The following is a 23,176-nucleotide window of genomic DNA, read 5'->3' on the forward strand; positions in this document are numbered from 1 at the left end:
AGAGTAGCGTTAGTGGTGTGCACGATATCTCTGCAACCGATGAGCCGATTGATCAGATTTTTAACAGTTCTTTTAATAGTTTATTTTAATAGATTCTGAATGAAAGGACTGCAGACAAATTAGTTATGGCAATGGCGGTACTTTCATAAAAAACGAAGAGTGTTTATTTCAAAACTTGGGATGCTTTGTAGAGATACCATGCTTAACGCAGATGCTAGTTCAAATAAGGAATGTTTCTAGAATGTCTGCAGAAATATTTGGTCGGTCATCAAATGCATATTTCATCTAATTTGTTATACCGGAACTGCAATAGCTGTTTTATCGTGAGTTTTGCATGCTGGATATTGAAATTTTTGATATATGAAAAGAAATACGAAACGCTGTATCTGTCGAACATCAAGCGTATCCAAACTCTTTGATGGTCGCTTTGATGGATGCAGGATGGATTGCCACCTAAGCACCAGTTAAACACAGCAAAATGAGTTTCAAGTCGGTTCAACAACATCGATTCGTAGCAATGTGAACGTTGCTTAAAGCGCACTCGCTGTCATTTTTGGCAACAAGCCGAGCCAGGAAGTTAGCTTATGTTGGCTTCACTCATTCTTCAAAGAAACATCAAAATATTTAGCCTCTTGGTTAGCTATACATTTTTCCCGTTTGAGAACAATTTGTCGGTTTACTATGGTATAGTATTTCACTTCCCCGGCTAAGTAACAAGATTACAAAACCATCAACTACTCTCGCTGTGGAAGATAAGTCGAACGAGCATTGCTCTCCCCCACGACTATTATGAAAAGCGGACCAGGGCAGGCCAGGGCAGCGGCATCACATGGGAAGCGGTGGTGTCGGTTATCCAGTACCAGAGGTCCAAAGGAGCAAAATTCGCCATCCTAGCCAATAGTTAAGGATCGCTGCAGGCGTAGCAACAAAATCGGCAGAATTTGTTTGATGTTGACCTAGCCAGTTGGATTAGAACAAATCCATAACTTGGGGCAGCTCCGGATAAGCACCACTAAGAGTGAAGTGAGTTGGTCAAATTACAGCAAAATAACTTTTTTACACAATTTTGAGCGACTTAGGGATCATCCAGGGGGGGGGGGGGGGGGTATTTAGAGGTTTGTGACGGAATGCTACGATGAGGGAGGGGAATGTTAAAACTTACTCAAAAAATGCTACGTCATTTATGGATGGTCCCTTAGGAGGATGCAAAATTTAAATTGTAGCATTACTTTCCTTATTTTGTAGTAAATTTGGATTTGTTTTTCTTTTTCATTGTTTTGCGAAAATCAGCAATATTTGGTGAACTCATCTTCGGTACCTTGAAACGAAGGGTTAGTTGGACAAAAAAAATCTGAATCAATTACCTGCAAAAACAACGAAATTATGTTTCTTCCCACCAAACCCGGAGAAGTTGATGTAAAACCCGGTGGCCCGGAGATCGTCCCCGAAAATGGGAGTCTCCTGGTCAAACCTGGAGGGGTGGCAACCCTAGTTGATGGGCTGATAATTAGGGTCCAGATGGTGGAGTTAGCTCTCTGGCGTCGGTGATTGGCACTCAGTGCGGATGGAGCCTGAAGGAAAATAGATGAAAAGGAGGAGCACGAAACTAAAACTCCGCCAAGGGCACCAATGAACCACTTTACGCCTCTGCTTGTAAATAGTATTGGTTATAAAATTATTGTTTATTCGTGGGGAAAAGATGTATGCGTTATCAGTAGGATACATTCTTCCTTCGGGTGTCTATAATCTTTGCTGTACACTAGAGTGACCATATCAGGCGAGTAAAAACCCAGGACAGTTAAAAGGGGACCCCCCTCCTCTTCCGTTACCTCTATCGGATGTTCATGGCGAAATACTCCCTAGGTTTTCGCCAGTTGCAATAAACATTCTGGGTGTCTGACGGGCAGAGCTCTGCCAGAATGTCTTTCGTGTAATTTCAATGTCCGTGCACTTTTTCGGATTAAAAAACACATCCGGTTCTTGCTAAACCACAACCAGCGAAGGCTTCGAGCCGTTGTTGAAGAAATCTGCAGTTCCTCAATTGAGCGTATGAGACCAAATATTTTCAGATATTCTACGCGCTAGATACACGTCCTTAATGTAAAGCAGAAATATCAACGATCCCAAGTAGCTTCCCCTTCCATATCGATGTTATAATAAGAATACGATTAGTTACCAACTATAAATTCAAATATCGCACAATATTTAAAAATAAATCTATTTGTTTCTTTGTGGTTTTGACGTCTTAAACGTAAACATGGCGAATTTCAAACCAAGAGCTGGCAGAATTATTGCTGAATTCTGACAACGCTATTTTTAAATTTTGGCAGGTTCGAAATCTTCACGGATAACTGCCGGCGGACCACAGCTCATTCATATGTCACGTTCATATGAATGTCTCATAGTTTCTCTTCTCAATTTGCATATAAGAAAGGGTAGTTAACAGGAAAAATAACGATGCACTGTTGAGAGATTCAAAAGAGATACCGCATATCACAATTGAGAGACTCGAGTGTATTATGCTTTGCCCCTCGTACTCTGCTTTGAGAGTGAATTTACGTTGCAGTTGTGGTCGACCGTTACTGCGACCTGGACCAGAGTGAATGAAGCGAAGACTTAAGAAAAACATATGGTTTAGGCTTAGAGGAGAAAAACCAGGACAAATCTAGCGTTTTCTTCGACTTCCCAGAACACCAGGATAGTCAATTGAAAACCAGGACATATGGTTACCCTAACTGTAAACCCTATGTTTTTCAGCTCCCGTGATTTGATGACATGACAACGCACATATCTCCGAATTAACATATGCGGAATAAAATTTGGACAAAATTCAAAAGGCAGTATTTTTGTAGAAAAGCCTTTATTAAATGTTCGCTCTATATGAAAACATTTGTCAGCTTATTAACTTAATGTGGTATAAAAATTGAGTCCATTCGAGAAGTTTTATGTGAGTTAGCAGAAACTTTTTGCAAAGGAGTCGTAAAAATTGATGTTGGCATATTCTTAATCTCTTACTTAATTTTGATTATCGTGTTTGTTAGTTTTAGGTCAAAAATTACTGGTATATACACTCTGCATCAAATTATCACAGAAATCCTCATTTGGACGCAATTGCGGTACATTTGGAGGGTTATCAGCCTTTTGTACAAAAGATATGCCATAATCCTCCAATGCGCCAAAACTTTTTTTTGGCATAACAGCTAGGTGCCAGATTGGCCGTTCGCTGTCATTTTGTTCACATGGTTTCTCCTAGCGGGTCGAAATTAACACTGGATGTTTAAAATAAGTGTGCCTAGAGTAAGACGTTTAGTACGGGGCCTTGCGCAGGGTTGCGTTTTTGTTTTAATGCTGGAAGCGTTGTCCAAATTTCATTCCGCATACGTTAAGTGGTGAGCGTAAGCTCGATGATCCCGCTTCAGCTTACGTCGCAGAGTTAGCTGCAATTCAGTACACCCTTGGGATCATCGACACTCTGCCCACAGATCACTACACACCTAGAAAAAATCGTGTAAATTTACGTCTCCTGACCATGACATATACGAGCATCAAAAATGACATAGTTTTACGTTTGATTTAGATTTTACATGTCGTTGAATTTTGCGAGTCACGTAATTTTACTTCACACATGGCGTTTGTTTAAAATGTTTAGGAGTGTAATTTTATGGCACTGCGCATGGAAAGTACATCTTCCATGCAAAATTTAAGTTTGGATTTACGTCAACGATAAAATTCAGAATTTTTTGGTGTGTACTTCATCATTTCGGACAGCCTCAGCTCTATCGAGGCTCTTCGTGCGGTGAAGTCTAAAAAGCAACTCCCGTATTTTCTGGGGAAGATACAGGAGTCCTTGTGTACGTTATCTGAAAAATCTTATCAGATTACCTTTGTTTGGGTCCCCTCTCATTGCTCTATCCCGGGCAATGAAAAGGCCGAATCATTAGCAAAGGTGGGCGCATTAAATGGTGACATATACGAAGGACCAATCTGCTTCAACGAATTTTTTAGTATTTGTCGTCAGAGGACACTCAACAGTTGGCAAACCTCGTTGAGCAATGGTGAACTTGGACGATGGCTACATTCGATTATCCCAAAGGTATCAACGAAGCCTTGGTTCAGTGGGATAGATGTGGGTCGGGATTTTATTCGTGTAATGTCCCGACTTATGTCCAATCACTACACCTTAGATGCGCATTTGCGGCGTATTGGGCTTGCGGAAAGTAGTATGTGCGCTTGTGACGAGGGCTATCACGACATCGAGCACGTTGTCTGGGTGTGCGCCGTGTATTTGGACGCCAGGTCTCAGTTAAAGGATTCCCTTCGGGCCCGAGGTAGACCACCCAATGTCCCAGTCCGAGATATGTTGGCAAATCGTGATTTCCTCTATATGTCCCTCATTTATACTTTCATAAAAACGATAAATATCCCAATTTAGCCCCTCTCTTTTATTTCTCGTTTTTTGAAGTTTCCTCCTGCCTTGTGGAACCGATCAGCTCCACAGTGCCACTATGTAACCGCCGTCGCCCTTACCACTACGCCTGCATAGAAGGAAACTGAAGCGAGAGCGACTCGAGGTCCGATGACTTTTGAAGGATTCTCCGCGGGTCCGAAGAATACCATCCGCCAATCCGGTACTCGACGACTTACTAGACTGAGGCGCAAGTTTGTTTCGCTGATCTCCCGTTTGAGCGAAATTGCAAGTTGTGCTCTTCTTTCCCTGTCACCATACGACTTCTCTCCCCTGTCTTGGATACGCCTTCTCTCCCCTGTCCTTGATACAACTGCTGCTACACTGATGTGGAAATAAGCCACCCCTTGAATATCTTGACCAAGCATAAGTCTTCGTTAAAAAAATCAAATTTGTATTCCGTATTCCCAGTTTTAAGATAGCTGTAATTTTTACTCTTTATTGAAATTCTTGTCCTCCATCTTGTAAATAGAATTGTATCCCTAGTTTTAAGATATCTGTGAAATTTCTCATAAATATTTGTTCCCCCTTTTGTGTACTAAACTAAATTGTTAGTTTTAAGATAACTGTAATTTTTTTCGTAAAATGCTATTACTCTCCCTCTTGTATATCAAACTGAATAACTTGTTTTAAAATTTTTCATAAAAAAAATCTTTTGGCCCTCTCTTGTATATTGAATCTTATTTCTAGTTTTAAGATAGATGTAAACTTTCTTTTCTTTTGTAAAAAAAATATTTCAACATTGTAACCTCCTAGTTTTAAGATATCGAAAATGTAAAAACAAAAGAACTTGGCACCGCCAAGCTAACGTATTTGTGCCTATCAAATAAACGAAATGAATAAAAAAAGTGGTGAACGTGATAAATGAGCCAATTTATTCTGATTCCAAAGCATCCTCATTTTTTTTTAGCGCTCGCTTTTGCGAATTTTTCGGTGCTTCCAGCGCTTTTTAAATTTTTTAGTATCGAACAACTCACATCGAAAAAAAAATTGCTTTTCACAAATCAGTACAGTTATCTTTAAAATACAATAATGACACGACATGCTCTGAGCGTCTTCATTAGACCATAACCACCACCGATATGATCCAGATCGTTACCGTTAAGTTATTAAGCCACAAAGTCTCATTACTCGGTGTAAAACTCGGCCGCAGAATTCAAAACAAATTAGCATCGGAGCCTTTAATCGTGTTTACATCGGCCAATACCAAAGCCACCCCACAGCAGTCCGCACTCAAACAGAACCGCAAACTATTTTCTATGAAAGATTTATTTTATTGACACTTGGAAACGATGTAATTATCACCTCCGAGAACTACTTAGAGTCAAACCAGAGTAGGACTATGAGTTGCGAAAGGAAGCAGAGCAGAAAAAACGCAGCAGGCTCTTCTGAGATAGCCACGTAAATAATAAAAAACATTTCGCAACGGCGATGCGGCTGCAATGCGCGCGCGGGGTCTGAAATTGTGGATCGCGGAGGGCAGATTACACTTCGGTTGAACAGTCTACTTCGATCTGTTCATGTGCTCTCGAATGCGCTGTTTTTAGTCGCAATTATCTTCGAACCGCGCATCTTTTTTTTCGATTCGAGACAATGCGGAATGTTTTGTCTTTTTCCACCGAACTTATTTGCATCCAGTTCAGTTGCTTAATTGAGGAGTATCCATTATTCGCACCTTCGTTGCCATTTCGGGTTACAGTTTCCACAGGGGCTGACCAATCGTCAGCCGAAAAAAAGAGGGGATTCTTCCGTATCGAATTGTAATAAGTGGTATCGATGTCGGAGTGGTATAATTTGGGTGTTCGCGGTACGAGAATTGTATTTTGGCGCTGCCCGAGCAGATTATATTTTGTTTATTCAACTGCAACGGCGAATGGGAATATTGCGAGTGTTAATTTGAATTCGATTGCTCAATTAGGGGGTCAGTTGCATAAATTTACCGCAAATGAAATGGGGTACTTTCGGGACCTGACTCCCGGAGATAATGATCATGCGAATCACGATTGCACGAAATTCTTCTGAATCGATTACGGCCGTGAGTATGACCAAAAGGAGGTAAGTTGATAAGTGGATAGTGAAGCATCAGAAACTGAAGCTGTGCCAATTTGGCCAGCGGCTATCAGCCAATAAGCTTAATTTTATTGCTGGCTTCTACATGCAGGGAGACAGTAAAAGACCTTGAGCAGCACACAACCACAAACATTAATAGTTTCGTACTCGTCAACAATCCGAGCTGTCTCATATTAATATCCGTTCCGTGAAATCACGCGAACTACCTACAAAGCACAACCAAAAATCGTCGTGTCATTTCAAAAGCACAGAAGAGATTTATTGAACCTCCAAAGACGGAAACCACACGCGATAATTGATTTTCAATCAACGCAGAATACAACGCACTCATCAACCATGTTTTACAAGTTATTGATGAGTTAATAAATTCATTACCCATCGGTTGCCTCTGCTTCCCGTGCAGCACCGTCCGTGTGTCCCTAACCGAGCGTTTCGTGCCAGTTTCTGTTCTTCTGTTCAGATTAAATCGACATCGATCGTTCCTGGCTACAAAAATGGTCACTCGTTCACCTCAATAGGCTCTCCCATGTTGGGTTCCAGTTCCGAAAGTCATTTATCACAAACCCAAACGAATCAGTCACAGCGGGAGTCGTACCCTTCCGATAAGCTTCGCCCAGTCGGTGGCGTGTTCGCAGATACAAGGTTGCCCAGTGCATACCACCCTTCGGTAATCGCATCAAGTCGCCCGGTCGCGAAGATAAATACATATTTGCTCAGGCTACTGAGATCGGATTCGATTCGCAATGATCGTATTACGCGCACCGTTTCGGATATTGTCCGCGTGAAGGACAGCCGTGTAAAATAATTCAAACCAGAAGACCGCGCCATCTGATTGATCTCGCGTCCTCGCAAAAAGGATCAGGTTTCCGCTGATTGAACCTGTTGCGGAATGTCGGAAAAAAATCAAAAGTTTGCATGCGTGCATGTGTGGAGGGAACCGAACCGAATGCAATGATTTATTACCGTGCAATTTTGTACATTCATTCGGTGGACCCTTGCTTTTCGGCTTTCTGGCTTGCTAGGACCTATACCGAACCAAATTAACGCAGGCAGCAGCGCAAGGAAATGAAGACCTCACGGCAGCTGAGTAGCCTCGAGGAGCCGCGAAAAGCTAGTGTGAACTTACGATGTGAGAAGTGTTATCGCTCGAAAATTCATAAATTTTGTTTGATTTCGAAGTTCCCGCTGGACAACAAATGTGAGGGGAGTTGGAGTGGAAGTGCTCTAGAAATTTACCAGCATGCATTTCATGGGAGTATGATTAACGAGCTCCGGTTTTTGAGGGCCAATTTGGGGGTAATTTGTTCTCAGTGTTCCGAGTGCAAGTGGAGGAAACAAAAAACAAAGCTTGTAAAATTTATGACAATGAGGATGATGGATTGATCGGAGTCACCGGCGGATGAAATACCGTGAACCGACAATACGGGTGATTTGAATAATTAAAGAGCGGAGAAATTAAGACAACAAACTGTGCATCAGCCACAATGCACTGCAGGTCATTCGAATTTAATTTTACAACATTTCTCGTTTTAATCTTTTTCTTCGAGAAAAGTGGTTATTGTTAAAAACCAAATCTTCATCAAATCCCCCTCAATTAAGTGAAGTGCATTGAAAATAACGAAAAGGTAAACCTCGCGTCCTGTTTTTGGAAATGAATTTGAAACATTATTTATATCGGAATTGTGTTAGCTCTCGACAGAGAAGATCTAGTTTTGATTCATAATCATACTTAATGAAGTTTCTAGCATGTTTTAACATTGTTTATTCATAATTGAAAAACTTAAATAAAACATGCTTCATAACCAAAGTGATGACTGTAAATAAATCGAACGATTTTCAACGTAGCTTTCAATTGATAAAATCAGTTTTTACGTTCTTTATGGAAGCCATACATGCTTCGAATTTTTATACAGGAGTGATAAACATTTTTACGACTGATTAGTACAAGAAAAGTGTGATTCCATTAACTACAATTAAAGATACTAATATCCTAAAACTTCCACTGCACTCGCAAAGGCAGTCATTCGTTTGGTGTCTCTCAGACCGATAAGTCGATCATCCCAGTCCGTGTAATGTAACGCAATAATGAATAGAGTAATCCACTTTCAAGATTATCGTGTGTGTTCTCCACCTCTTCGAGGCTTCGGATCTCGGTCAGCAAAGCAGTGTTTCTTTTTGTTGTAGGCCGCCTAGATTCCGTTACATTTACAAGTTAAGTACCACCATAATAGTACATTCTCTATTGTTGTATCTAGTACCATTCCGCACTGGGCAATAGGCCCGTGCAAAAGTGGCTTCCCTTACAGAGTATATGCACCAGCTAATCGGGTTGAATGTGACGGGGTCGTCTTCGATTCGAGTTTGAATTGTGAGGATCTACTAGAATCCGGGGGTGACTATTTTAAAGACACCTTTTCAAACATACTAGACTGAAAAACATTTGCATTCAGAATCAATTACAGCTAACGGTAAGAGGACATATGTCAACTCAGATTCTTATCAGGTATCCTTCGCCTGGTTTCCTCTACCTAACTACCTCCTTCCTGTTTGCCTCTTTGTGCCGCGGGTCATGAACTGCATTAATTGTAACTAATACTACGTATTTTGGCGTATTTGTGTTTCAGCATGTTTTTGTTCTCGTTGCCGGCTGTTATTATTTCTTCGTTTAGACCCTAAAACCAACAGAAAACAGTCGGGTCAGTGAAATATGATTTTTTTTATTAAAGACTCCTCCTCGGGTAGACGAAAAAGCTGTAGAACTGTTGTACTAACGTCAGCAAACACTGCAAGCTTATCCAAGTTGAATTCAAGTAAATCCTTTTTTGGGCATATATTTCTTATCTTAGAGATCCGAAAAATGCAAAAATAAAATATTAATTTTTTTTTAAATTTTGCACTGACAGACCCCCTTAAGCGGAACTTAAAGTAAATAACCAGAAAAGGTTTCAAGGCTATAACTAAGGAACAAAGAAGAGTATTTTAAGAGCGTCGGTTTATTAAAAAGACAGAAAAATATATGTCCCGATTTTATCAATGTCCCTGTTTTATCAGCTTAAAAATCGTCGAGGGGCTGATAAAAACGGGTCTTTACAGTACCTATAAAGGACCATTTATAATTTTTTCCGCGCTATTGGGGGAAAGAGCTATGACAAATTGTGACATAAATGGGATGGGGAGCACGTCATGTGCTTTGACGCATTCGGCCGTTTTACGCACGATTATGCCATGTATATATATATATATATATATATATATATATATATATATATATATATATATATATATATATATATATATATATATATATATATATATATATATATATATATATATATATATATATATATATATATATATATATATATATATATATATATATATACAGGGTGTTTGGTTCATGGTTAAGAATCTCTCGGGGGGTGATAGATAGCCATATTTGGAGAAAAAAATTGTTCTACACATACCATCAAATCTCAACCGTTACAGAGTTATTGAACTTTTTGTGTAAAAAACTTATTTGTCTTAAAATACCTCTAACTTTAAAAGTATACTTTGTATTTTAAATATTTCAGTTCCATTCGAAAGGTGAGAAAATTTCCTATTCAATGGTGTTCTCATATCTTTTAAGTAATTAGTTTTAATTACCTTTTAGCTGTAAAGTAGTTAAAAGTTTGTGTTTTTGAGGAGGTTTTTGCTAATTTTCTCGAAATAATGAAGTATGATTATAGCAATATCCATTATCCAAAAGTTGGGTTTTAGGACAATTCATAATTTGTTCTTGGACGTCATATTTCTACCTCTTCTCATTTCTTTGTAATTTCATTACTATACTTTTCCTGTAACCGACTTGCAAGTGCTTAAAAGACTCTAATCTAAAAAATATGCTTTATATCGTTATTTACAAGATTTAATTGGAAAGCTGAGAAAATTTCCTATCAGTGTATGTACAAATATCTTTTTGTTAAGTGTACTAAATGATTTCTTACTAACGAAATAACTCAAAATTTGTGTTTTTTGGAGAGTTTTTTAATTATTCTAATTATTAATCAACAAAATTTATCGTTACTATTATTCATTTGATGCCCCTTAATGTTCTCTATAACTTTTTATTTGACACTTTGTCTATATCTCTTTTCATTTTGCTGCTATTTAATAGTTAACACAGCGTGACCTCGCCACAAATGTAGTGGGTTCGAAATCGTTATTTTTGCATATGAAACGATGTGATAAAAACGATTTTGCGTCGAAACCAAAAGAGATAATTGAATGGAGTCAAAGAAAGAACTGTAGAACTTGCTGAGATGCATTATTTTCGTGATAATAATGGTGATGTTTATTATTTACTATTTAAAGAAAATTAATGAAAATGCTAATAATAGCACTAACTTTAAACTAATTTACATTTAAAAGAATACTAAATTCACTTAACTGAAAGGTATTAATACATTTTTCACTGTAGAATTTTCCTGGTTTTAGAATAAAAAGAAAAAAAGTACAATAAGTGCCATAATTTTTCAATTAGAGGTGGTACTAGTGAAAATGAGATAAAAATATCCAAGCTGAATAACCAAAAATCGTGAAAATAAGAAAAGGTAAGTGTATCATGTCGAACGAATTAAGCAGCTCATCAAGACTAACAATCTGAATTATTAAAATGATGAGGTTAACTATTAGGATTTTCAATAAATGAACAAAAAATCGTTTAAAATTGTTTAATTTTCAATAAATTACTTTGAAAAGGCTACTTAAACTCATTAGCTGAAACATGTGAGGGCATCACTCAATGCGAAATTTTCTCGCCTTTCGAATGGAACTAAAACATTTAAAATACAAACTATACTTTTAAAGTTAGAGGTATTTTAAGACAAATAAGTTTTTTACACAAAAAGTTTAATAACTCTGTAACGGTTGAGATTTGATGGTATGTGTAGAACAATTTTTTTCTCCAAATATGGCAGTCTATCACCACCCGAGAGATTCTTAATCATGAACCAAACACCCTGTATATATATATATATATATATATATATATATATATATATATATATATATATATATATATATATATATATATATATATATATATATATATATATATATATATATATATATATATAAGAAATTCCATAAAATTTGGACACTTTTGCATGTAGCGGCAGTAATGTGCTCTTACAAAAAAGGGAAAAACTGAAATCATTCGGTTCGTATTAGACCAAGGAGATAAAGAAGTGGTTATATGAGAGAGAGAGAGAGAGAGAGAGAGAGAGAGAGAGAGAGAGAGAGAGAGAGAGAGAGAGAGAGAGAGAGAGAGAGAGAGAGAGAGAGTTTGCTAGTATTAGGCAATCTTTGCGTGACATAATTTATGAATGGTTCACAATACCAATTTTCCAATACCCTGAGATTTATACAGACTGACGCATCCCTTAAAACTAATTGTTTATGGTACATTTTATATTATCGACAACACTCCCGACAGCCGGCTGTCCGGAGTTCAAGTTGTTTTCAATGAAACAAACTCTCGCTAAACGGTTACCCAGAGGTTAACCACCCTAACATCTTGAACATTTACGTATCCTACAGTCAGTAAACTCAAATATGTTCTCGGTCGCATCCCCAAGTAACAAATTTGGTTTTATGGTACCCTTGAAGATATCTTCAAAATTAGCTTCACAAAACCGAACTTAAAATCAATTACTCTACAACACTGCTTCAAGACAACCATAAACCCCTCTTAAGACGAAAAAGGCCCATTCTTAAGATGGTTCTCAAGAGTATTTTCCAAAGTTTTCTTAAAACTTTAAACTTTTATCAATACATTCTTATAGTGGTGTTCAGGAGCTGCTTAAAACTAATATAAGATTACCATAAGTCTTGATAGTTTTTTGATTTACTTCAAGAACACTCCTAGTGCGCTACGAAAATGCTTTGTTAGATAGAGAGCTTGGTGTATAGACGAAAAGAATCAGCTTGGGGGAAAAATATATCCATCATATGACATTCCTTTACCAAAATGGATACAAATAAAAATCGATAATATAAGTGACCAGCTTTTTAAGCTCATAATTGGGAAAATTTGCATGCGATTGCCAGTTTTCCAATAATATGCAATATAAAAGTGCGAAAAATTCAACGCGCCGTAAAACAATCTTTAAAACATTGATTTTTATAGGAAATTTTAAATCGTTTCGAAAATTCAATAGTATGTGTAAATTTTCATAATTGTCATATTTTGGATTAAACGTGCATAAACAGTTTTCTAGCTCAGAAATGCATTTCGATCAGTGAGAATCAGTTCAGTATATGAAAAAAAGTTATTATTTTAATTCTTATGCTAATGGCTACCATTTCGAAGCGCTAAAAATATCCACGACGCTTCTACTTGTCATTGGATTAAATTGAAACCGCCATAAGATCTTATTAAAACTAATTATTCTTGCTCAAGAGTAATAGTATTTTTTCAAGATCGTGATAAATTCATTTTTATGATACACTTTAAGAAGAGCTGTTGGACTTGAATAAGACTAATAGGAATTTTTCAAGACAGAAATGTTAGATGGAAGATCGCCATAAATCCAGTCTATTTAACATTGAAAATGTCAATGTTGTAATAAAAATGCCTATGATTAATTATTATGGTAGTTACAATTCCATCTAAAAATTGTTGATTTATTTCAACAACGCATGTTAAATAGAACTATATGAACAACTAACGACATCTCGCTATATGTACAGCATCACAGATTTGCAAAGTTAAATGAATAATTTGTAATCATCGAGTTGGCTGTTTATATATGATTGAGGCATATGTCACGGCTTCTCCATTGGGATACGTCACATACCCCGTCAGTCGTTACAGTTTGTTTGTTTATTATAGAACGCTCTTATGCAAGAGTATTTTCACTTCGTTTAAAGCTTCAAGAAGGTTTCATGGTAGCATTCTTAAGATACATTATGCTTCAATAAGAATATCATAAAGCTATCTTTTGGTTTTAAGGAGATTGGAAAGCGATGTCTTAAGAAGAGGCTCAAGAGTCTCTTAAAACTGCTCATAAGACTAATTACTCTTACTAAATATGTAGTTTTATGGATATTTCTTCAAGAGTTCTTGAAGTACTTTTAAACCCCATCAAGCATATATTTTCATAAGCAATGTTAAAATCAGATTCGCTATGTAATTCCTTGATAAAACTACCATAAAACTTAAATATAACATTTGGATTGTTACTTGGGATCGCATACTTGAGGCGAATCCTGACTACCCACTACCCAATCCGTGGTACTTATGGGAGTGTCACTGAGTCGGGGCCTTCCGTTACGTAAGTACCACATCAACACTTCCTTTCTCATATCCCAAGACGGTCGTGGCCCGCGATGGTGGTTCTCAGGCGAAATTCTCGCTTTGTCTGGATCAATTGTTATTACCAAACAACGCTCCTCGAGTAGTCTGGCTGGAAATAAAAGTCATCAGTCTGCAATCTACGAAATATACCGTGCTTACGCAACGCAACGCAACGCAATGTCAGCAAACACTGCAAGCTTATGGGGCCACTTGAAAAGCTACCATAAAAATGTTTATTTGACTACCACTGGCCAGGGCCGGCGGAAAGCGTGGGTAGTATGGGTAGTACTACCCACTCGAAAATAACTGAGTGGGTAATCACCCACTCGAAATTTTGAACCATTTCAAACAATTTAGATGTGCAACGCATGTATCTCGCACTACACACATTTGAAAACATCGATGTACCACAATTCTATTTGCATAAACGAACGTGACTTAATGTGAATGTAATGTAAGCGTGTGCATTGCGAAAAGGGAAAAAATCATTACTAATGAACCCCTCACCCTATGCTTTCTACCCACTCAGGCGTAAAGTGTTTCGTCGCCTCTGCCACTGGCTCTACGTCGTCTCATGCACAGGTAGTATATTGATTGGTTTTTTCAGTTTTTTCGACTAAGCTACACAAACTGAACTATGGTTAAGGGGTTATAATAATGAAATAATAATAACATTCTTTGGTTAAAAGCATTGGAAAGGTGAGCTTTAATACATGCAGAAGATTTTTTAGATTCGGTATCAATATTCAAGTAGCGCGCTATTACTTTTGCACAACCGACTTTTAACTAATAAATATTAACAAAACAAAAACACGCAAGATCTGCGGTGCGGGAAGAAACTTTTTCCCGCGGATGCGGTGCGGGAAAGGAGCTTTTACCTCACGGTATTACCGCAACCGAACTTAAAAAAATAATTGATAAAGTCTGCAGTCAGCATTAAAAAGTTTTAATTAAAACTATAATTTTGACCATTTGAGAAGGACGCAACTAAATTTATTTTCTTAACGAATTAACAATGTCATTATTAGGAAAACTTCTCTGTCGGAACATTCAAATTTTACTTATTATCCTACAATAGAGAAAAATTAAGAACATTTAATTGCTCTAATTTTCATAGACTTGTCAATGATTGTAAAAGAAATCCGAATATAATCTGTATTTGACCTATCGCTAGTTGATAATTTTACATTTAGGTTTTTCTAAAATAATAAAAAATACTATTACTAAGAAATATAATCTATAAGCTGTGTCCAATATAATTTAGCACCATTATTTCTACGACATATTTTGCACACACATTTTATACTTCATAGTAAAAAATTCCAAACGAACCTTTTTAAATACATAAAACGTGCAATCCAGTCATTGAAAAATAATTGAATTGTACTGTGAAATCCAATTTAAAAATGCATCATTTCTTCCGATTTCTCTTGGCAATCATGGAATTATGAATCATTTTCAATGACATTTTCTCAACTATGTATTTTGATTAATTTGGAGAATTTAAAGATGAACTAATAATACTGAGACTTAAAAACCAATCAAAGAAAGTAATTAGCTTCATCAAACTAAACGAATTTTGAGGAATTTGCAGTAAAGGAGGCCAATGTATGAAAAGCGTTCAAAATAAGGAGGGGTCCAAATTTGTCTTATTACCCTATAATTCGTTATTCAACATCGTATTTCTATTTCTTTTGATTTCTGTGTAAATTTAAAATGAATTTTTCTGCAGTCCGTTTTTGAAGTCTCTTTCGCAAAAAGGATTCTACATTACTTTTTTTTCGCGTACGTTTATTGTTTGTCCAACTGGTAATATTTTCTAGCAAATTAACAACTACACAGAAGACCCGTTTTTATCAGCCCATTTGGTGTATCTTTGGTTGACAAAATGGGTGCACTGATAAAACATATTTATTTATTTCCTTGAATAAACCGAAGCTGTTAAAATATTCAACAATGTTCCGTAGACATAGCCTCATAACCCTAACTAGCTGACGAAATCCCTTCGAAAAGCTCACAAAATTTGGGGCTGCTAAAAACGGGTTTTCACTGCAATATTTTTCAGTTAGGAGTATATTGTAACTTTTTGAAAGTAAAGCTTTCGAAGTTAGTGTTTTTGCAGTAGACGGTATTGCATTTTTTGGGATTCTCAAAGCCCTCTTTCCAGGCATTGCATTTATCGCTCATATGAGTAAATGCGCCCGGATAGTTTGCTACTGCGACAATAAAAACTTGCCCGAAAAGCTATTGGCACTCACACAACTTCTCCGGATAAATACAACGTGTTATTTCTCCCGATAAATAAAACAGCCGGAAAATGAGTGAATGAGTTTATCACTGTATCCTTTTTGCGTTCGCTGCTTTGCTGTCGTTATTCCAAAACACGGAAAATTTCAAACTTCTTTGCCGCTTTTCTTTGTAATTAAGTGTATTTTTTGAGGTTTTAATTGATTTCCACGAAATTAAAATTTTATCACCTTCTCCGATGAGAAGGAAAAAGTCAAATAAATTTTATCCGGAAAATCATTCTCACGCTATTTGTGGAGACGGAGAACTTTGCGACTCATTTTATATCGGAAAAGTTGGACATCGGATAAGCTACTTCTCGCGTGAGTGAGAGAGAATTACAATGCCTGGCCTCTTTCATATTGTGGCAAGTGTTAAAGTTAGCTCAGATGCCAAATTTCGCATAGCTTGGACAATTTTTGCCATTGGCATTATGAAAAAATATTAGAAAAAATACATAAAATGCTTGAACTTTCGAACTTCTCATTAGAAAATTACAGTTCATACAGTTTTTAAGGTAGTAATCTTAGTACCGTAAACCGGAGTGCCATTGATCACTTTTCGCATTAATCATTGCATATTGTTAGACGCAACACATTTTTTTCAAGTTTAATATTTTTAAACCATGTACTGATGTATGGAGGATAAGATTGGATTGTTTTACCTAAAATTGTCCGCTTAGAGCTAATTTTCCAAAAATGATTTCAAGTTGAAGTCCATTTTCGTTTTCCGGGGTGACTTTGATAACCTGCATGTTCACCCACATTAAAAGCGAACAAAACACCAGCGTCTTTGAACACCAGCGCCTACTCGTTCAGTGAGCCATTCACGCGACTTCAGGAGGGCCAGACAAAAAGTTTTCAAAAGTGTATAACTTTTGAACGGGTGCTTATGGACAAACAATTTTACCTTCGTTTTGTAGATGAAACCTAGTCCTATTAGAATAATTGATAGTATAATTACAATTTTTGCCGATAGTGAAGTTACACGGGTTCAAAAACAGGCCAAAATTAATTCAAAATCAGCTATAAGTCTTTACACAGCATTCACAGCTATCTGGTCTCTTTGGAAAAGTTGTGTGTTTTATGATGATAAAAAATCTCTTAGAACATTGTTAATGCGAAAAATCAGAAATAAAAAAGTTATAAGTAAAAAAAAGGAAATGAAGGAGTTCACCATAGAGAACTTCTCATAACTCGATTACTAGGAGTGACAGAGACAACATGTCTTCTGCAAAATTTATAAAAATACTCTCCTCTACAACTTTGTCGAAGACAGCCAAGCGCTATCTCTTTTGGTTCAAAAGTTAAATTTTCTGTAGCCTACTATGATAATTTAAAAAAAAATAATAATATTACCAAAAGATGGCGCTTTTTACACACACAAACATTGTAGAATATGTGAAATCGCTAATATGGACAGTTTTGACTCCAATGAATTAAGTACCTCTAAACGCTGTTTTGAGCCACTGTGCACCAGTTCTCCACCATCCACACAGACTGGCAATTTCTGCATGGCAGTCGGAAAGCTGGCTATAAGTCGAGACTTAGTGCTCCTCCCCTACGAAGACAATCTGGGCGGCAAACTTTGTCTTTGCGGCAAGATTGTCTAATTCACCGAGCCCTTGGACTCCTTTATGCCATTCAGCACCACGACTCGGCTCCCTTGTGCCAGTTAGCACAGCAACTCCTTTCTCGTACCATTCAGTGCCATTTACTCGTTTAGCTCCCGACTTGTTCGCGACCTATTCAGTGTAGTCCCCGACGGTTGGCTTAGCCTACTCAGACGGAGAGTTCCTCGGCGAGAGAAATTCTCCCGAGGCCGAGCCAACCAGCCAGGTGTCGAGGTCAGTTCGGCGATTCCGGTGGAGCAGGGCGTGCCCCGACGACTCGCGACTGGTGGTGTCTCTTCGCGGTCTACTCAGTCTAGTCCCCGGCGGTGAATCTAGCTTACGCCGACGGAGAGTTCTCCAGTGAAGGAAGCTCTCCCGATACCGATTCTTCTTTTGTATTAGCACCACAATTTCTTGAACCCTTTGACTCCCTCTCGTTCCATTTCGCTCTACTTTCCCGATGAGCCATTCAACTCCCGCCCTCACTTGTTCGCGACCTATTCGGTCTAGACCCAACTATGGATCTAGCTTGTTCTCCTGAAACCGACGTTCGTTTTTGTGAGCCATTTAGCTCTCCGCGTCGTCCCGATCTACTCGATCTAATCCCCGGTGGTGGATCTAGTCTACTCACGAGCTACCCAGTAGGGTGTCGAAATCGGTCCGGCGATTCCGGTGAAGCTGGACGTCCAGTCACAGGCACCCCGACGACCCAAACTCGGTGCTACGTCACGTACTACGAGTTTCCCGGCGGCGGAATTTCTCTCGAAACCCGATTTGTGGCTTCTTGTTGGTCCCTTCGCCACTTCCTCTGCAGCTCGGAGGGTATGCTCGTAACCACTCTGGTGACAGCGTCCCAGGTATGTTCGTCGTGGCACATCTGTTCGACGATATTGTCCACTGTCATACCAGGTATACCTCTACGAGCTTCTTCGAACCTAGGGCATTCGAAGACCACGTGTTCCGGTGTATCCTGCACAGTCGCATACTCCGGGCAGAGGGGTGACTGAGTATGTATGTGCGTGTATGTGCGTCTGTGTGTGTATGTGACCAAAAATGTCACTCATTTTTCTCAGAGATGGCTGAACCGATTTTGACAAACTTAGTCTCAAATGAAAGGTGCAACGTTTCTATAGGCTGTTATTGAATTTCTAATGAATGCGACTTCCGGTTCCGGAATTACAGGGGGATGAGTACGATCACGCAGAAAATGTCGAAATTTTTCCAAAATGTGACCACAACTGCTTCGATTTGTAGTATTAGGTCACTAACAGCCATTCAAAGTCTCTTTGGTCACATTGGCAACCATCATCGGTTCCGGAAGCCCCGGCGGAAGTATCTAAGTTCAGAATAACAGCCAATTGCAATTCAAACCGATGAAAGCAAAAAAGGTAAAAAAAATTCGCTAAAATGTCTCTCAAACAACTTAATTTTGCAGTTATAGGTCACCGACGGCCAACCAAACTTTCGTTGGCTACATTGACCACAGGGGCGGATCCAGAAAAAAATTTCGGGAGGGGTCCGAATTTTCGATTTTAAAATGAAAATTGTACAATTCGTAATGCGTAATAATCTTATTTAATGAGTATCAGTTTTGCTGGTAAAATTTTTTTGGAATTATTTTGAGTTTGAAACTAATATAAAATTTAAACCCATTTAAAATCCTCTCAACAAATAAAATAATTTCGGAGGGGGTCCGGACCCCCAGGACCCTCCCCCTGGATCCGCCACTGATTGACCACCATAGACGGTTCCGTAAGGGGATTGCATATAAAATATTTAAAATAATCCATAAAAAATTGTAAAACGATCCATAAAAAAGTTGTCCATGTTCCATAAAACAACACCGAAAATCCCTAAAACAGTGTGATTGATTTGGATCAAAAAGGGCGATTTGATCCATAGATTATGTAAAATTGAACCATAGCATAGTCCGAAAAGAGCACTAAAATAGTGTTAAAAGAGCAATTAAAATCAACAAATGCCTTATAAAAATTTTGGAAATGTTCCATAAAATGTTACAAAATGTAAAATTTCGCATGAATTCATTAAGTTTAATTTTTCTGGTGCATAAGCACATATTAATGGATCGTTTTACATTTTCTTTTCTTATAAATCGTTTTGTAAATATCCATGAACCATAATTTAACGTTCGATATATGAATCAATACATAGTATTTCTAATGTTCATTTTTACATCTTCTATTGACCAAGAAAAATTATTTAGCAAACATTTTTATCAAATTTATGAAACTTTTTCTAACATTTTATTGCTCCATTTTTGTAATACCGTGGAACATTTTTGTCGATATTATTGAACGTATTTTATCATTTTATGGGACATTTACAATATTTTTACGGGGAATTGGTTGATTTTAATTGCTCTTTTATTACTATTTTATTGCTCTTTTGCGACCATTTTATGGTTCAATTTTACATAATCTATGAATCAAATCACCCTTTTTTATGGATCATTCACACTGTTTTAGGGATTTTCAGTTTTGTTTTAGGGAACATGAACAACTTTTGTTATAGATAGTTTTCAATTTTTTATGGATCATTTTTGTTGTTTTAGCGGCGCAAACTTAGGGCTGCCATTTTTAATACAAAATTAGTTTCTTTTAATAAATTATCAAGTCTCCTTCATTTCAATTGTTCAAATTAATAATTCCATAGCCTGCATTCGGTTAGGGGATAGTACCCTGCACATTTGTCCGCGAAACCCTTCCGATTACCCAGTAGTAAGCTGGCCCTGAGACCCAGTTCGAGGCGGCTCTTGCTGCTGAGCTTTACTGGGATACACAGTAGAAGAGTTACACGTTTTCTAATGTTATATTGAAAGAAACTTCCTAGGCATTGACACACTAATTACTTTGGATATTTTAATTCATTTGAATGATGTGTCTAGTCATAAAATTTCAAGACAATGGGAACTGACTCAGACAAGCATCTACAGAACTTTATATTTCTCTTTTCAAGATTAGCTCCTTTCCGCTTCAGTTATCTTTCTCCTACTACTTCAAAAGATTTAGTACGTAGTGCCCAGCGAAATTTTGAGTATTTCTTCGTGAGTTGGTAGTCTGGATTAGCCTCTGGAAATATTATATTATGCTACATCACGTAAGATGAAAAAAATAATTTGAGCACTGATTTCAGTTCAATGAAGATTTAAATAAATAAAGTCAAGCGGGGGTATTCACTTTCCCATCCATAACTCGGTGTTAAATTGTAGAACTAAACCAAATTCATTTCATTTAGGTTACTGTCGTAGTAAGTTACTGTATCTATGGTTTTAGCACGAAAAGCTAATTGTTGCCGATCTTTATTATTACAATCATTGGGCATTATATGCACCCATGACAGCTCCGTTTCAAACCATCTCCGACCATAGAAGATACAGCAAAAAATCCCCGCCACTTTCCGAAACCGCACTCAACAGAACAGTAATTACCTCCCATTCTATACGAATTCCGTTAATTGTATTACGCTAGGTCAGGCGTAATGAGGCAGCCAGCGTATGGAGCTATTACCGCGCGTAAATTCGCAGGTCACGTTCGGACTTCGGTCCCACGTGTGTTGGCGCAGCATCGTAACCAATACACCCAAGTACGCTGATTCACGGTAGTTTTCCTCTTCTATTTACATAATTGCTTTCTTCGATGTTTCTACGCGAACCTACGGAAATGTTAGGCACTTGTTTGTGTACTTCTGCGTGCGGCGTAACAATTACAGATTAAACTGCTACTCATCAAATGAGTTATAACGTTTTTATCGTGTATTAGACTAGACTGTCGGGGAAGTTTTTGCTTCCCCACCGCGGAGCTATTTTATACGAGCTTCGGTAGCTTGAAGCGTGTTGGAACTATTATTTTCTGAATCTAGCGTCGTCGCTGGGTCAGGTCGAAACAGTTCCGAAGATGATCTCCATCGTGAAGGATTTGCTTTGCTTGGCCGGTGTGTACGCTACCGTCCTGTGGCTTTATCACTATTTTCTAGAGCCTCTGTGCGGAATTGTTTGGGGATCAATTCGGTGTTTGTTGTGGCGGGAGAAACTTCCGATACGGTATGGACCGTGGGCAGGTATGTAAGGTAGAAGGTAGTTGGACTCTCCTTCCGACCTAATTTGCAACTGATCTGCCTTCAGTGATCACCGGTGCGACGGATGGAATTGGCAAGTGCTACGCGGAAAAATTGGCTGAGAAAGGGTTAAAAATATTACTGATTTCACGAACCGAGTCCAAATTGATCAAAGTAGCCCACGAGCTGGAGAAAAAGTATGACGTTGAGACTAAATGGATTGCCGTGGATTTCGCCAATGGTCCGGAGACTACGATCGTTTGCGGCAGCAGCTGGCAGAGTTTGATATTGGACTGCTAGGTTGGTGAAGTGATTTGTTTTTGTTGCGATTCCACTAACTTTTTCCGTGAACAGTAAACAACGTTGGTTTCCTACCGCCACTGGTCAGCTTCGATCGAATTTCGGAAACGGATCTGCTCGATTTGATCCACATCAACATGATGTCCGCTACGATGCTGATGCGAATGGTCCTCCCCGGGATGAAGGCACGCCGGAGGGGAATCGTGATAAATATAGCATCCACTTCCGGAGACGTTCCGGTTCCGTATATGGCCGCCTACGGAGCGACAAAGTCCTATTTGAAGAGCCTGAGTGTGGCGCTGCAGGATGAACTACGCGGAACGGGTGTCGAATGTCAGCTCGTGACACCCGGCATGGTCCGAACGAATCTCAGTCGAACATTCTACGACAAGATGCCCTGGTATATTGTGATTCTGAGTGCCGAACAGGTTGCCCGGCATGGAGTGTTTTTGATTGGGAAAACGTGGCACACCTGCGGACATTGGTTCCACTGTATACAGGTTGTATTTGGTTCTTTTCTACGAACAAGCAAGCAAATTTAGTGATCTATAATATTGCAGGTCTGTTGGTATCCACTGCTTCCTTTGAAGGCAACCGTGCGAATCATAGGCAGTATCATTAAAGGTACAGCTAATAAGGTTCATTAACTTTAGCAATTTTATCCTCTCAGAGTGTGTGTATAAATGAAAGATCTATTTAAATATTTTATTTACTTATTAATATCACTAACTTCTGCCAAAAAAATGTAATCAAAAGAAAATCGATGCAACAAATGGAATTCATCACGATTCAAGTTTCAACTGACCAGCAGATCGAGAAAAAAAACAGTGCAAAACGAGTTGAATAAAAAGAATTCCACTTATTGGTCGACCGCCGATCGTTTCCCCCGCTTATCCTGCTCGCAAAAGTTCCATCCTTCGAACCAAAAACGAATGCAGAAAAAAAAACAACCAGTAACCTACTGCGAAGGGACAAGCAACACAATGGCACCAGCAAGAGGACGCAAACCGGCCAAACCGTAAAAATATAT

At 38.2% G+C, this 23,176-nt stretch overlaps 1 pseudogene; it reads left to right on the plus strand.

Moving 5' to 3' along the window:
* The window catches only part of LOC131681024 (hydroxysteroid dehydrogenase-like protein 1), a 63,550-nt pseudogene extending 40,715 nt beyond the window's left edge, over positions 1 to 22,835 (plus strand).
* Positions 22,836 to 23,176: the final 341 nt, after the last annotated feature.

The sequence above is a fragment of the Topomyia yanbarensis genome, chromosome 2 (assembly GCF_030247195.1).
Source record: "Topomyia yanbarensis strain Yona2022 chromosome 2, ASM3024719v1, whole genome shotgun sequence".
Classification (NCBI taxonomy): domain Eukaryota; kingdom Metazoa; phylum Arthropoda; class Insecta; order Diptera; family Culicidae; genus Topomyia; species Topomyia yanbarensis.